Genomic DNA, 17,153 nt, shown 5'->3' with positions numbered 1-17,153 from the left:
GTTGGGTTCACCCAAATACAAACAGTTTCTTGTTATGGTACATGGAGTGGAGCAATTCCATTATCTGTGGCCACCGAGTAATAGTGCAATCAGACCACAGAACACTAGAGACAAGCAAGGCAAATCCCCTTCTTATTGCTCCAGAGAGATTGTAGCACATGTTAATGTGTTTCCAGTGCAACCAGGTAGGGGGCAGATATTGTCCAGGACAGCTACTGGTGTTAGTTAAGATCAATACTAGCAGGGTGTCCAGAAGACAAAAGCCTACCGACAGGAGAAATATCACATTTTCAAATTCAAGATGAACTGAATATGCAGGATGGAATCATATTTTGAGGACAGAGAGCTATTGTCCCTGCCCTGTTACATAAGGATGTCATGCAAAAAATATGCCTCATACCTGGGCACTGACAAGGGAAAAAAGGTGATCTGAGAAACTACAGGCCTGTTAGTTTCACCTCAGCTGTCTGCAAGGACTTGGAACAAATTCTGAAAGAAAAAGTGAAGGACATAGAGGTAAATGGTAATTAGGATAAAATGAAACATGGTTTTACAAAAGGTAGATCATGTCAGACCAACCTGATCTCTTTCTTTGAGAAGATAACTGATTTTCTAGACAAAGAAAATGCAGTAGATCTAATCTACCTGAATTTCGGTAAGGCATTTGATACAGTTCCACATGGGAAATTGAAGAAGATAGGGATTAGTGTGAGAATTGAATGGTGGATAAGGAACTGGTAAAGGGGAGACTACAACGGGTCATACTGAAACGTGAACTGTCAGACTGGAGGGAGGTTTCTAGTGGAGTTCCTCAAGGTTTTGGGATCAGTCTTATTTAACATTTTCATTCATGACCTGGCACAAGTGGGAATGTGCTAATAACATTTGCAGATGACACAAAGTTGGGAGGTATTGTCAATACAGAGGAGGACTGGAATATCATACAAGAAGATTTGAATGACCTTGAAAACTGGAGTAATAGAAATGGGTTGAAATATAATAGTGCAAAGTCATGCATTTAGGGGCTGACAACAAAAATGTTTGCTATAAATTGGGGACTGATCAGTTGAAAGCAACAGAGGAGTAGAAAGACCTGGCTGTATTGGTTGATCCCAGTATGAGCAGCCAATGTGATGCTGCTGTGAAAAAGGCTGCTGAAATCTTACCTTGCCTGCTGTATCCTATTTCCAGTAGCAATAAGGAAGAGTTATTAGCATTATGCAAGGCACAGGTGAGACCTGATCTGGAATATTGTGTGCAGTTCTGTTCTTCCGTCTTTAAGAAAGGTGAATACAAACTGGAACAGGTGCAGAGGAGGTCTTCTGGGATGATCAGAGAATGGAAACCTATCTTATGAAAGGAGACTTGGCTTGTTTAGTCTAACCAAAAGACAGCTGATGGGAGATATGATTATTCCTCTGATGAAATTAGAGAGTAAATACTAAGGAGGGAGAGGAGTTATTTAAGTTAAGTTAATTTATTTAAGTTAATCTTGACACAAGAACAAATGGATATAAACTAGTCATTAACAAGTTTAGGCTTGATATTAGGTGAAGGTTTCTAATAATCAGAGGAGTGCAGTTCTGGAACAGCCTTTCAAGGGGAGCAGTGGGGACAAAATACCTAACTGGCTTCAAGACTGTGCTTGATCAGTTTATGGAGGGGATGAGATGATGGGATGGCCTACAATGGCATATAGCTGATCTACGATTGCTAGTAGCAACTATCCGCAATGGCTAGAGATGAACTACTAGATGAGTTACCACAGAGAATTCTTTCCCAGGTGTCTGGCTATTGGGTCTTGCCAAAATGCTCAGGGTCCAGCTGATCACCATATTTGGGATTGGGAAGGCATTTTCACCCAGGTCGGATTGGCAGAGACCCCGGGAAGTTTTGCCTTCCTCTGCAGCATGGGACATGGGTCACATGCAAATTTAAACTAGAGTAAATGGTGGAGTCTGTCATTTGAAGTCCTTAAAATCATGATGTGAGGACTTCAGTAACTCAGCCAGAGGTTATGGGTCTATTACAGAAGTGGGTGGGTGAGGTTCTGTGGCTTGTAATGTGCAGGAGGTCAGACTACATGATCATGATGGTCCCTTCTGGCCTTAAAATCCATGAGTCTCTGAGCTGTCTTAGATGGGTTCAAGGGTGTGTTTACTAGCCAGGAATGAATACACAACTCTGCTCCTTGATAGAAGGGCATGACACCTGCCTGTCATGTAATAACCTTCAGTAGAAAGAAACATACCACATGAGCTGCCCACTCAACCATTAGAAAATGCAGGAATGGACTTTCTTACTTTCAGTGGAAATCAATACTTGATTACAGTGGACTACTATTTATGTTTTTGGGAGGTCGATGCCCTGCCTGATACAAGAAGCAAGTCAGTGACTGGCAATCTGAAGGCCCATTTTTAGAGAGATGGCACTCCAGACGTTCTATTCACTGACAATAGATCCCAATTTGCCTCAGGAGAATTGCATGCAAATGGGAGTTTGACTACTACACCTCCTCCCCAGCATACCCATACAGTTGTGAGGGGTGTGGTGTCAACAAGTGAGCAAGAAACAGGAGACAATGAAGAGACAGGAGACACAACTCCCGAGACAGCATACAGAGACTATCACAGAACAGAGGGGCAGAAACTTCTGGAGGCCAGTTTACTCGACTCAGAGACAGGTCATTCTTGGAGAATGACACTATCTACTAGCTGAGTCTATGGTAAAGATAAGACTCCAACTCAGCTATGTGCTAGCAACCTCTGGGGCACAGAGGTGGGGGCCTGGGCATCAACTATTTGTTTTTAATTTTTATATTAAAATATTTGTGAAATAGGGAATATGTACCATGATTAGTGGAACCAGAGTCCGAGGGCCTATGCTCCCTAGAGGGACTGCTATTGAGGAGAAAACCAAGAAAACAAGGAATGCAGGGAGTTAGGTTGGAAGCAACTTAGCCACATGGGCAGAACGATGTATAGTAAAGTTTAACTTTTTCAAAACCTGCATTCGATACACTCCTCCTAATGAAACCTGATGTAGATAAGGCCAAGGAGTCCTGCCTATGTAAAGACCAAAGAATTCAGTCTAATCATAATAATATTTGGGAGGTACTGCACATAACAGTTGTCTGAAAGCATCCACTCAATGTGCATCGGCAGTCAAAAAAGCAAACACAATGTTGGGAATCATGAAGAATGGGATAGATAAAAAGACAGAAAATATATTGCCTCTCCATAAATCCATGGTACGCTCACCTCTTGAATACTGCATGCAGATGTGGTTGCCCCATCTCAAAATATATATATATATTGGAAAACGTTCAGAAAAGGGCAACAAAAATTATTAGCGGTATGGAACGGCTTCTGTGTGAGGAGAGATTAATAAGACTGGGACTTTTCATCTTGGAAAAGAGATGACTAAGGGGAGATGTGATAGAGATCTATAAAATCATGACTGGTGTGGAGAAAGTAAATAAGGAAGTTGTTATTTACTCCTCATAACACAAGAACTAGGGATCATCAAATGAATTTAATAGGCAGCAGGTTTAAAACAAACAAAAATAAGTATTTCTTCACACAATGCAGTGTCAAACTGTGGAACTCGTTGCCAGAGGATGTTGTGAAGACCAAGACTATAACAGGGCTCAAAAAAGAACTAGATAATTCATAGAGGATAAGTCCATCAATGGCTATTAACCAGGATGGGCAGGGATGGTGTTCATAGCCTTTCTTTGCCAAAAGATGGGAATAGGCAACAAGGGATGGATCACTTGATTACCTGTTCTGTTCATTCCCTCTGAAACACCTGGCATTGGCCACTATTGGAAGATAAGATTCTGGGCTTGATGGACCTTTGGTCTGACCCAGTATGGCACTTCTTATGTTAACACTTTTATTTCCTAAATCCCGGAATAATTATCTAGCTGATCATCAGCTCTTTAAGACATATAACTAACTTGTCCAAGGCCACTCAGATGCAGAGGTAAGGTTAAGAGTTTGAAGTTCTGGGCTTCCAGTTCAAAGACCAAATCCCTAACCAACAGCTTTCTCTCCATTTATAATTTTTCCCCTTTCTATTTTAAAAGAATTACAATTATTTGGGTGAGACCAAGAAAGCGAGAACTTTTGTATTTGGTATCATCCAAACTACCCTCAAGAGGAACTATGGTACCAGAACATATTGTGCATTTGAAGCTAATAACTATATGATAAAGGAAGATGCAGAAGGCAGAATGGGTGAAAAAATGAAAAAAAGTTCTCTTTTTTCAAAATGAACTAGAAAAGGAAAGTAAAGCACTGCAGAAAATAACAGTATAATTCTGTTATATGCACTGTATACAGAGCCTACCCATTAACATAGCAGAGTTCATGGACTCTAATAAAGAGAAAATTACCCTATATTTCACTGCTGTGTTCACAGAGTTCCTTCTCCTGTTTACAGTCAGTGGGTAGCTATTGAACTTACGATGTTTTCCCCACCCCCTCTGCCTAGAAGCCTGCAGTAGTAAGGCATGGGAAGTCAATTTAAAGTAAAAGGCATTTCTCTTAAATGCTTGCAATTTTCTGGCTCCCCGGCCCCTAGCAAATATCTCATTTTGTTTGACTAACATTTACAACCTTTTTCTGTTCAGCTATTTTGTATTATTTATTTTCCTTTCCAAGATTAGGCTTTCCACACCAGCTTTGAGTGTATTTAGCTATAGAGATAGTTTATCCAGATGTATACAAATGAAATCCTTCGTAAGTTCAAAGAGATTTATAAGTAAGAGAGATGTGGCATTTCCCCCCACTTCCACTTCTAAAGCCTTACAAATCGCATAAGCTCAAGACAGATCCATGATCTAACCATCACATAAAAATACCATCTTTTAGGGAGAATAGGTGCTCATTTGTTCATTCACCCAAAGTAACAGTTCTAAAGGAAACCTCCAATCTTCCACAAGAATAGAAGGTAGCAAGGATATTAGACTTGTGTACTGTGCACTAAATTACTATATTCCCCCCCACCTCCCCATTGGTATTTCAACAGCAGTGCAATGGCTGGATACAATTAAGGTCACAGGCTCCATCATCAGCTGAAGAACTGTAAAGTGCAAAATTGCAGCCTACAGTAAGTCATTTGCAGGGGGAAACAGTTGGTCTTGAAATGGATGTGGGAGGGGTAGATAGGTGGCTTAATTAATAAAGGCTTCTATCTCCCAGAGCATTGTTCATCCTCAGCCTGAGAACTTAAAGTGAAATAGACTGTCTGGGCCATCCACTTAGTGGGATGGGGAAGCTCATCCATCATCACGAAACTATTAAAGACAATGAATTTTATCAGCTGGAGGAAAAACAAATACCTTCTGCAAGTGCATTTGAAAGGTGGCCTGAAGACAGAATTGCCTTAGCACCCAAAGACAGACCATAAAAAAGGGTCCCTAAATTATCTCTAAATCTTCAGGGCACTTGGTTCCACAGATTGCTGGTGGAGTAGTGAAGGGAAGGTATCTTAGTGATGGCCTGTTTTTTGCCTGTTGCAGTGGGAAAGGAGTGAAGTTCTTACATTGCCACCTGCAGCGAAGTCACTGGTTTTATTAACCAATTCTATGGATGATGTCTACCAGAAATCACGGCAACAGAGCTTGATTGTGATTCAGCTTGAGACTTGCCTTTCAGTGTGAGCTTCATGCTAGTCTATCCCTAAAAGTCCTTTCCATGACAGATCTTGCACGTGTGGTGTTCTACGGCCATTAGTCAATATTTTTTTCTCCCCCAAATGTGACGCTATTAGGAAAAAAAACAAATGTTTTTTCCTCACTCCACATTTAAGTCTCTCCCTAGAAGGATTCACTTTTGTCTAGTTGATATGTACTTTAATTAAAAACAATATACATGTGTATGGGGAGACTTTGGCAAATCAGTAAAGTGCCGGAAACCACTATGGCTTTTTTCTAAAAGCAGCCAAGTCAGCAGGCTTAGCTTAAACAAGGCAGGAGGGGAGGGGGGTTTTTGGGTGCCACAGAAAGGGCATCTTGACCCCACATCCTTCCGGATAAGAATTGTGTTGAAGTTGCTGATACATGCATCTTAGAAGAGCAGGATGTGCCCCAGGAATGTCTATTGGGGCCTGCAAACTCTGGAAAAACCCCACACCTGGTTAATCGATAATCAGAAGGAGCCTCTTGCTTGCCCATTGGAACTGCTTACTTAACAAGTTTTCTTTAAGGGACATGTCATTCTATTACTAATGTATAAATAAGGGGGAAAAGTTTGAGGTAGGGGGACTCTTCAGGACTGGACTCTCTCTTTCTCTGGATGCATCTTGTGTTTCCCAGCAGCAGACGACTACTGTGCCACTTGAGAGCCACACTCAGCTTTGGTAATTATCGAGGGTTGGAGGTGTTTTCCTCCTCAGCTCTGATTACTTGTCTGTCCTTGGACAGTAAGGTCTTCTGGGCAAAGTGATTTTCTGGATTCTATTATCTGTCTGGGGAATACCTAATATACTCTAGGCACTGAATATAATATTAGTAATACCATTGTTGAGCTATAGACCTCAGCAAAAAATCCAGGTTATTAAGTATGATTTGAACATTCTTCCAAAGCTATTTTGTCTGGTCTCAGAAAATCCTCGTCTCATTGAAGTCAATGGCAAAACTCCCTGGGACATCATTAGCTGCCATCACTGTAGATAAGCACTCAGTTTTGAAAATCTTGGTACCAATTTTTGCCTAAGGTTTGGCTGCTAGGTCTATAGTCAGGTATCTAACTGAGTGTCCTGATCTTTAAAAGGGAAAATAATGGGAATTGGTGGGTGCTCAGCATCTTCCGGGAAAAACAAAACACACATTTATTTAGATACAGGAATATGGATTTAGGAGGATAGTTTTAGCCCTCCCGCCAGTTTGAAATCTTGTCTTTGGCCCTTAGAAGGCACTGAGCATCTACAAAGGAGCATGGTCAGGGCTAATATTTGTAAGTGACTTCAGGTAACAGTGTCTTATTTAGAAGATTCATCTTCTCATTGTACAGCAGACCAGCAGGAAAGGAAACTGATGCACGAGAATGTCCTTCATCCTGCCAATTAACAGAGGCCTATGACAGCACTAGCTGTCAGGAATGAGGACTTGCAGATGGACCTGCCCAGTCTCCGGGCACAGCTGAACCACAGCAGGGCTCTCCAGTTGACCACTCTGCCTGAGTGGCCAAGGAAATCAGCAAGCCTGCTCTTAAGTCCAACAGCAAAACTGATCTTTAGCTGTTCAGCACTTAGGCCCGCAGATTCAATCGCTCCTGTGCCTACCTTGCTCTCTCCCCAACCCCTGTCCATTACAGTCCTCCTTGCCTACTGGCTTCCTGACTCCAGCTCTGACCCCTTGGTTCTCGCTTCTGACTCTGACTCCATGGCTCCAGATCCTGAATCCCCACTCCCACTCCCACCACTCAGCCCAGCTGCTGGTTCATGACACTAGCAATATTACCATAGTGCTTAGAGGTCCAAAGCAAGATCGGGACCTCTTTTTGTTCAGTGAGATTGGATCAGATCCTTAATACAACTGACTTTTCTCACAATCCTCTTGTCTCCAGTTTTCACCCATTTTTAGAAATGAATCTAAATTTGATTATTTTGATTTTTTTTTTATGACAGTAGCACTGCCGGGCCCAACCACATAGTAAGAGACAATCCTGTCCCAAAGAGCTTACAGTCTAACCAGACAAGACAGACACTGGAATTACTGCTATCCCCATATCACAGACGGGGAAGCTGAGAAATGAAGAGACTTGCTCACGGCACAGAGGGAGGGAGTCTCTGGTAGAGTTAGGAGTTAAACTCAAGTCTCAGTCCAGTTCAATAATGGCAGACTAGAGTGTAGCAAAGCCAAAGAAGGCAATTTTGAACAGAAGACTGAGAAGAACTGTTGGAACAAGCACAGCCATTCATGTAGCTATGGTTTTACATATGTGAGATGAGGGGTGCAGGGTCATTCTACACAGGCCTAAAAGAGAATAAAAATGAGCAAGTGACTCAGGAAATAACTCTGCAAAAAGATGGAGCAATTAGTTTTTTCCTACTTTCTTTCTTTTCTGTCTTTCTTTCTTTCCTCTAAACCTTATTGATTTTTTTTATACCGGGTAGATACGACATTTTTACTTTTTGCTTTATGATAACACTCAGCATCTCTTCAAATTCTGATTGATCGTGCTTTTGCTTTAATCATACAATTAATACAGCTTCAGCAAAACTCACGGGAGATGTACCTAATGCCGAGAACAAAAAAACCTTACAGGCAGCGCTCTGCCTATGACCCTGTTGGAGGCTCTTTGATTATGCCTAACTACTGTGATCAATACTTTAGGACTTTTTAAAACATGCACCCGGGCTGAAATGTAAAGTCCTGAAGTTTTTTTTTTTCCCCATGGGTTTTATTTAAAACCAACTGGCCACATTCTCCTGTCAGTCACACACATGCAAAGCTGGAGTATATCCTATTAAATGAGAGAAGAGGAGAATGTAGCCCAAAGTATGCAGGGGAAGAAGTTGATGCAGTCTTGAAAGATATAAATTATGGATACACAGTGTTATGAGTGGGAGGAGTGTAACACTGCACACCTTCTGTCCAAAACTATTGGACGTATACTTGATTGGTGGCATTACATCTATAGAAATAAAATTGTCATCAGCTCTGGATAGGGACCATAGGTCAGATTCTTCTCTCGGTTACCTTCAGGGATTGAAAATAAAGGATAATGACATTGTCCACAGGTACCTTAGAAAGGAAGTAATAACAACCATCATCTATTATCTATTTCTTAAATGAAATACCAATACCAACCCCCGGCCCCATTTTATTCAATTTTCCAAACACTGAAAACCAAAACTTCTACTTTTTTGAAAAATTAAAACATTTTTATTTTTAATTGTTCCTCAGAAAAACAAAATAGTCTTATGGAAAATTTAATATTTTCAATGAAAGCTTTTGTTTAATTAAACAAAAACACTTTTTTTTGTATTTTCCTAAAAAAAAATCCATTTAATGTGTGTCATGTTAATTTAAAAGGATTCAAAGCTGGCTAATCGATAGGTCTCAATGTAATTATAAACAGGGAATCATTGCGTAGATGTGTTTCTAAGGGCTATGTGCAGGGGTCAGTTCTTGGCCATACACTATTTAACATTTTAATTAGTGACATGGAAGAAAACAAAATCATTACTGATCACAAAAATTGGGTGGGGGTGTAAAGAATGAAGTGGACAGGTCACCCATAGAGAGAGATCTGGATTGCGTGGTAAGCTAGGTGCAATCAAACAAGATGTGTTTTCATATGGCTAACAGTAACTGTATACATCTAGGAACAAAGAATGTAGGCCATACTTCCAGGATTGGGGATTCTATCCTGCGATGCAGTGATTCTGAAGGGGATTTGGGAATTGAAGCAGATGATCAGCTGAACATGAGCTCCAGTGCGACACTATGGCCAAAAGCTCTACTGCAATTTTTGGATACATCAACAGGGGAGTCTTGAGTAGGAGTAGAGAGATTATTTCGCCTCAGTATTTGGCACTGGTGCGATGGCTGCTGGAATGCTATGTCCAGTTGGGGAGCCCACAATTCAAGAAGGATGTTGATAAATTAGAGAAGGTTCAGAGAAGAGCCACAAGAATGATTAAAGGATTAGAAATCGTGCCTCACAGTGATCGACTCAAAGAGCTCAATCTATTTAGCTTAATTAAGAGAAGGTTAAGGGGTGACTCAACCTAACAAAGAAAGGTTGACACAATCCAATGGCTGGAAGCTGAAGCTATACAGATTCAGACTGTAAATAAGGGGTAAATTTTGAACAGAGAGTGTAATTAGTCATTGGAACAACTTACCAAGGGTCATGGTGCATTCTCCATCACTGGCAATTTTTAAAACAAAATTGAATGTGTTTCTAACACGTATACTCTAGTTATTATTTGGGGGAAGTTCTCTGGCCAGTGTTATACAGGAGGTCAGACTAGATGATCACAGTGGTCCCTCCTGGCCTTGAAATTTATCAATCAGATGGTCCATTGAGATAAGAGGTGAGGTGGTGCCAGGTCTATAACAGGGTTTATCAATGCTGTGTATGTTACACCTGTCCTGTGGCAAGAAAACTTCACTCTCCACTCCTGTTAATACACAACCTTCCACATGTTCTCAATTAACACCAACAAATACTAAATTTCTTTGTAAATTTTTGAAAGAACAACCATGGTGTTTTGTTCAGAGTTATGAACGTTTCAGAATTCCGAACAACCTCCATCCCTGAGAGGTTCGTAACTGAGGTTCTACTGGTTTGCTGCTTGTGCACCCCCACATGGCTTTGGACGATTCTGCAGCACCCTGCTTCAATTCCCCCTTCTGCTCAGGGACCCTTAAGAACTCAACATTTCCAAAAGTTATCAGACGAAATTCCCCTGCTGGGGCTGTACTTTATTATGTCCAAATAAACTCAAAATAAAATCTCTTTCACCCAGACTCACTGTATCTTCTACCCAGACTCCAATGAGAGCCAGTTCCTCCTATCTAAGGATCTGTTGTCTGTAGTTTTCCACCATCACTCTTCACTGAAGACTGTTACAGTCCATCTCCCCTGAGATAGGTAGATTCACATAGGTGCCTGATTCTGGAGAAAAGCCTTCTTCATCCCAGTCTTAAGCTGGGCCTGGCCTATCCTCCCTGAGTAATTGTTGCTTCCTGCTCTCTGAGCAGCTGGATGAGACATCTGGCCCCTTTGTCTTCTCTCTGCTCTAGCTTCTGGTTGTCTCTTCCCCGTTTGTCCACAGGCCATTGTTTTTCTATGCTAATCGCCACCCAGGTTGGTTTAGTCTAGTCCAGTGGTTCCCAAACTTTAACAACCTGTGAACCCCTTTCACTAAAATGTCTAGTCTCGCGAACCCCCTCCTAAAAGTGAATATTTCCAGGGATTTTATCCTCTGAGTATAAATTATAAAAGCAGTGATCTTGGAAATACACAATTTGTTTTTATGACATGCTTATTACACACTATTATTAATTATTTATCATTACAGTATTTTTATTGCATTATGAAAACAGCAACACACTTTCACTTTCATAGCTTGTATCACTTTGAATAAGCCTGTTTTAAGACAAGGATCCTATGTTTCATCAAGGAGTATCAGATGTGAAACAGCATGAAGGTATTTAAGAAGCCAACTCAAAGAGTTCTGCCTACACAAGCATTCAGGTCTTGAGCAGTCCAGGCAAATGACGCACGGTACAACAAAGCTTTAACATGTTCTTCATAATTTTTAAAACAATACTAGCTGCCTATTTAATTTTAAAAACAGCAAAAAATATCCACCTTCCTTTCCATTTCTTATAAGGAGTCTTGAAGTTTAAATCTCCTCAGTGTGATAGATATGCTTGCTTTGATCGGCTTAGCTCTTGGAAGTCCAGGGGCTTCGGGCTGCTGGCCCCGTGCTGCCCAGGGTCCCTAGGGACAGCTCTGTCTGCCATTAGGGATTTTTTTCCCCCAAGAACCCCCAGGGATTCACCAACCCCAGTTTGGGAACCACTGGTCTAGTCACATGAACATCTGTTATGTGAAGTAATGTATTTTCTCCACCTGTGGAGACATACTGGCTATATCACAGGTGGGCTGAGATCTATCTCCCTTAGAGGGCCACCCACCCTAGGCATAGGAGGTGGAGCAGCAGCAGCTTCTCATAAAAATCCCCAAAGCAGCTACACTGTCCTCCTTCAGTCATCTCCTTAAAAGTCATCATTTTTTTGCAGTGTGTAAGAACACTTGCCAATCAGTCAGGCAGCATGTTGGTTGTGATTGTTGCTTACTGTGCAGATCTGAATCATCTCCCAGTTACTTGTGCCCTCCGCCCCCAGCTATTGGCTGTATCCACCTGTTGTCTCTCAGTTTTGACTTAAGGTATGTCTAGACTGCAGTTGTGGGGTGTGACTGCTGCTCAAGATGACATACCACAGCTAGCTTTTATCTAGCTAGCACAAGGCCTGGAAGAGTGAAGGCACAGCAGTGTAAGTTTCCGTGCCGGCTGTACAACTTGCTGGGAACCCTGGGTAATTACTCACAGGGCTAGTGCACACTGAAGCTTGCATTGCTGCGAACTCAGTGTTCCAGGATTCAAGCGAGATAGATTAAAGTTTACTCAGGTATGTCAGCTCAAGCTGCAGTCACACCCAGTGATTGATGTCTAGACGTACCTTGAGACTGTAATCTCTTTGGGACCGGGACTAACATTTTGTTTTATGTTTGTGCAGTGCTTAAGATTATGGGATCTTGATCTGTGATTGGGGCTTTTAGGCATTACCAGTGTACTACTAATTATCATGGTTAAAATTGAAATCAAGTGTGCCTACTTTCTGCTTGAGAGTAAATATATCTCCTCTTGTCTTCTCTCTGCCTTGGAGAAGCAATTTTTATAATGTAGATTAAGCCAGTTTGGTTCACAACAAATGATTTCCACTGCAAGGAGTTACCAGGCTGTAGGTGAGCGAGAAACACGGCTGTGCCAATTTCCCTTCTATCATACACAATCACAACTTGTTTGCTTGACAGTTCTTCAAGTGCAAATAGCTGTACATTTCAGTGCATACAAGATGTTACACGTGTAAAACAGCAGCCATGCATATTATGTGTATCAGGGCTCTGCATGTTCACCACTACTTTCCACTGGAAAACAGAGAGACTAATATGATATACGGGAGTGACTTTACTCAGCTGAAATGCAGCAATGGAACACAGGCAATGAAGACACATTCTGTACATCCATCCATGTGTAACACCGACAGACCCTGGTTGTCAGTGGGCAGGATTGAACTGTTGACCTCTGGAGCTTACTGCATGAGCCTCTACCACATGTGCTAAAAGCCAACTGGCTGTTAGCAAAGGCTGTAGAGCAGACTCATTTAACTCTCTCTAAGTGGTCTCGGTGCCATTAGATGGGACCAGGAGGTGTGTGGGTTACATACTTCCCCTAGCTGAGGAAGCGCATCCCAAGCTTCAGAGTCTTCCCAGTTGAAGTCCCAGACGAGCCCCCACTTGTAACGCCAACAGAGCCCAACCATTGGCGGGATTGAACCTGGGACCTCAGTGCATGAGCCTCTACCGCATGAGCTAAAAGCCAACCAGCTATTAGCTAAGGCTGTAGAGCAGACTTCTTTTATCTCTCTCTCTAAGTGGTCTCCATGCCACTTGATGGGACAGAACACCACACCCAGGAGGTGTGTGGGTTACACATGCTGGTGAGCATTCCTTCTGTATTCCAGTGGCCTTGCCCTTTCTGAGCCACAGAATTAGCTGGCGCTCAGCAGCACGGTTACTATCAGTGTCAGTTATCAAATAATTTCTATAAGTTTAACAAGATCAGTGACTAGATGCCACCATGGTGATGGTAGTTCTGTAAATAGTTAAGGTACACAGGGGACCTGATTCTGGTCTCACACCAATTTTATGACAGAATAACTCAGTGGACTGCAGTGGAATCACTCCTAGTTTACACCCAGTGATAGCAGAATATGGCCCAGGAAATATAAATGTAATGCCGCAGTCCCAAAGCTTTGAAAATCCACATCTTCTCTAGGTGAAATCCATTAACCATCCTTCTTCCTAATTGTTATCTGTATTAACAGATCACCTAGGGGCCCTTGTCATGGACCAGGACTCCATGGTGCAAGGCACCATACAAACACACACAAAAAGGTGGGTCTGCCCCACATTTTATTACAGTAGTGCCTTGATGGCCCAAATAAAGCAAAGCCCCATTGTGCTAGGCACTGAGCAACCTATAGCAAAAGATGCCCTGTCCCGGAGAGCTTACATTCTAGCTTTCAGACCAGTGACAGCTGGGGTGGGTGGGATGGGAAAATGGGGGACAGTAGTAACACAAATGTAATTTTGCATTGCTAGTTATGTGCACACATTTTAGCCATGAGTCACATAGCCTTGGCCATCACAGAACCTGCAGTCTAAAATACACAAACAGGAAGAAAAATGGATACACTGGAAAACAGAGAAGAATAACTTATTTTTTGAGAAAGAATGCTAAAGCAGCGAGTCAGATCCTCCATTGGTGTTGTCAAGGTTCCTTCCCCACTCTGAACTCTAGAGTACAGATGTGGGGACCTGAATGAAAACCTCCTAAGCTTACTTTCACCAGCTTAGGTTAAAACTTCCCCAAGGTACAAACTATTTTACCTTTTGCCCTTGGACTTTCGCTGCCACCACCAAACGTCTAGCACCGGTTACTGGGAACAAGTCCGTTTGGAAACGTCTTTCCCCCCAAAATCCTCCCAAATCTTACACCCCCTTTCCTGGGGAAGGTTTGATAAAAATCCTCACCAATTTGCATAGGTGAACACAGACCCAAACCCTTGGATCTTAAGAACAATGAAAAAGCATTCAGTTTCTTAAAAGAATTTTAATAGAAGTAAAAAGAATAACCTCTGTAAAATCAGGATGGTAAATACCTTACAGGGTAATTAGATTCAAAACGTAGAGAATCCCTCTAGTCAAAACCATAAGTTACAAAAAGACACAAAAACAGGAATATCCATTCCATTCAGCACAGCTTATTTTCTCAGTCATTTAAAGGAATCGGAATCTAACGCATACCTAGCTAGATTACTTACTAAGTTCTAAGACTCCATTCCTGTTCTGTCCCTGGCAAAAGCATCACACAGAGAGAGAGGCTTTGTTTCTCCCACCCCCCAGCTTTTGAAAGTATCTTATCTCCTCACTGATCATTTTGGTCAGGTGCCAGCGAGGTTATCTTAGCTTTTTAACACTTTACAGGTGAAAGGGTTTTTCCTATGCCCAGGAGGGATTTTAAAGGTGTTTATCCTTCCCTTTATTTATGACAGGTGCCAATCAGTGCACCTCCATTGACTTCCATGGCATGTCAAGGATTTACACCAGCTGAGGACCTGGTCTGTTATCATCAGCTCTGGGGCATCATGGGAGAAGCAGAAGTAGTATTAAAAACAGACCTCTCCATTCCTTCAGGGCAGTCATGCTCCAGGCCTGTATCTACCTGTCACTTTTCCAGGTAGAAAATTGTCACAAAGACCAAGGACAGGTAGGAAAGCAATTACAGCAACAGCTTGTCTTCTCTTCATGCATCCCCATCCCATATAACAAAGTTCAAACAATTCACCCACTTCCACTTTAATCCAACTCTCTGTCAGCTCCCAGAATTGTTTCCTGCCCTTGGGGATACTTTCCCCCCTTTAAAACATTTTCACCTCTGTAATGGTGTTCTAGGTGATCAACCATTGACATATGACTGTACTTCTAAGCCTCACCTTGTTCCTTTTCTGCCCAAGTCTTGTTAATCATACCCATTCTAATAATAGCCCCGTTAATAACACCTCCTGATACGATATCCTTCTCCCCGGGCTTCCTGGGCTCTTCGGATGGCTAATGTCTTGTTAAAACTTTTTTTACTTATTAATTTTATCTGTGACAGAGCTTGATTAGCTTCTAAATTACCCTGTTCCTATTTTTAGTGTGCCGTGCCCCTACCCTTCACACGCAGTTTAATCCCAAAGTATTAATTCTTCTCTATATAATGCTGACTTGTCTTTCTCCAGGTATCCTAAATCTTTCTGTTTCCATGTGAGGTTCATCCACCTTTGTTTTAATTCTTATTACCTCTCTCATTACTTTCACTGCTTTCTGTTATCTATTGATGGGCAGGAGCACTTTGCAGCAGCAACGGGGAGGGTTGTTGGCGTGCGAGGTCAGGCTCAGGCTCCGATGGAAATCAGAGCAGCTCCTGCTTCAGTCTGCAATTGCAATGATGCATTGGGGTTTGGGGGTGAGACTTTTATACCATTAATCACTCTCAGGTCAGTCGTGAACATGCCTAAGGAAATGAGGAAGGCATAAGGGCCTAAATTCTCAAAGATCATAGAAATCATAGAATATCAGGGTGGGAGGGGACCTCAGGAGGTCAACTAGTCCAACCCCCTGCTCAAAGTAGGACCAATCCACAACTAAGATACTGAGGTGCATTGATTTCTTAGACAATCTGGGCCAAGGAGCATCATGAGCGCATCATCAGCGTACTGCTGTTTTTTACCCCCCTCACCCATGTACAGGAGTGAGTAGGTAGGCAGGCAAGGGTGGGGAGTGGGCAGATGCTTGGTCACATCCCCATCCCCCAGTGAATCATCAGTTCAGCTGAACTGCCCTGGGAAGAAGTAGTAAACCAAGTTAACCAAGATAAGTACTGCGGTGAAGCTTTTTTCCCCTGTGGCACAGTCATAATTCAGACCCTGTTCTGCTCCAGGAGCAGCCTTGCCCTCTTCCTTTACGCAGGTTGCATTGCAAGGTGACACTATAGCCCTTCTCTTTCCATGAAGGCTTAAAAAAAATAATCTTTCCCTGCTCCAACCTATGTCAAGTCAAAGCATCCATTTTTTGCAACATTAATTTTGCTTTCCTCAGATTTCATTTGCTCCTCTTCCTTTTTTGTAAATTAGCGAGCTTACTTTTAAGCACTTCCTTTGGGTAGGATCCAAAGAAGTTAAAAGAGATCAGAAAAGGATGAGTGAATACAGCTGAGGGGACAAATTTTGCCCTCAGTTCCACCCATTAAATCCTACTGATGTCTATGGAATCACGTAAAGTCATTGGGTTTGCATGGATAGAACAGAGCAATAACTGGGCCACTGTGTGTTACAATACTTGAATGTTATTTTCAGATTTATTATTAAATTTGTTCAGACTCCAGTAGAATTTCATTGGGATTCCAGACACGTGGTCTACACTCCCAGATTCCTTCCTCCAGCACCCCATAAACAAATATAAGGAATCCAATACATATCCGCAACTCTGGAGTTCATTCCTGCCAGAAATTAATCTGAATTGAAGCTGGGCCACTTTTAGAACCTAGGGTAGTGTACATCTCATTGTTTAGCAATCCTAGTAAACACAGCTCTATAATACCCTGGGATCCCTCCAACCCTTGCTGAATGACCCAAAGCCTTTACAACCTGTCATTACATTCTACCTCCAACCTAACACACTTCAGAGGGCATTTTGTAACCAAATATTTTGAAAGATTTCCATTTTTAACTGCTGCCTTATAAGTAATTTGCTCTGCCTTTAATTTTTTTTTTTTTGAGAAAACTAAAGGCGAAT

Source organism: Lepidochelys olivacea (assembly GCF_965140295.1).
Source record: "Lepidochelys olivacea isolate rLepOli2 genome assembly, chromosome: 5".
Classification (NCBI taxonomy): Eukaryota; Metazoa; Chordata; order Testudines; family Cheloniidae; genus Lepidochelys; species Lepidochelys olivacea.
The sequence above is the reverse complement of the archived record's forward strand: the minus strand, read 5'-3'. Positions refer to the sequence as shown.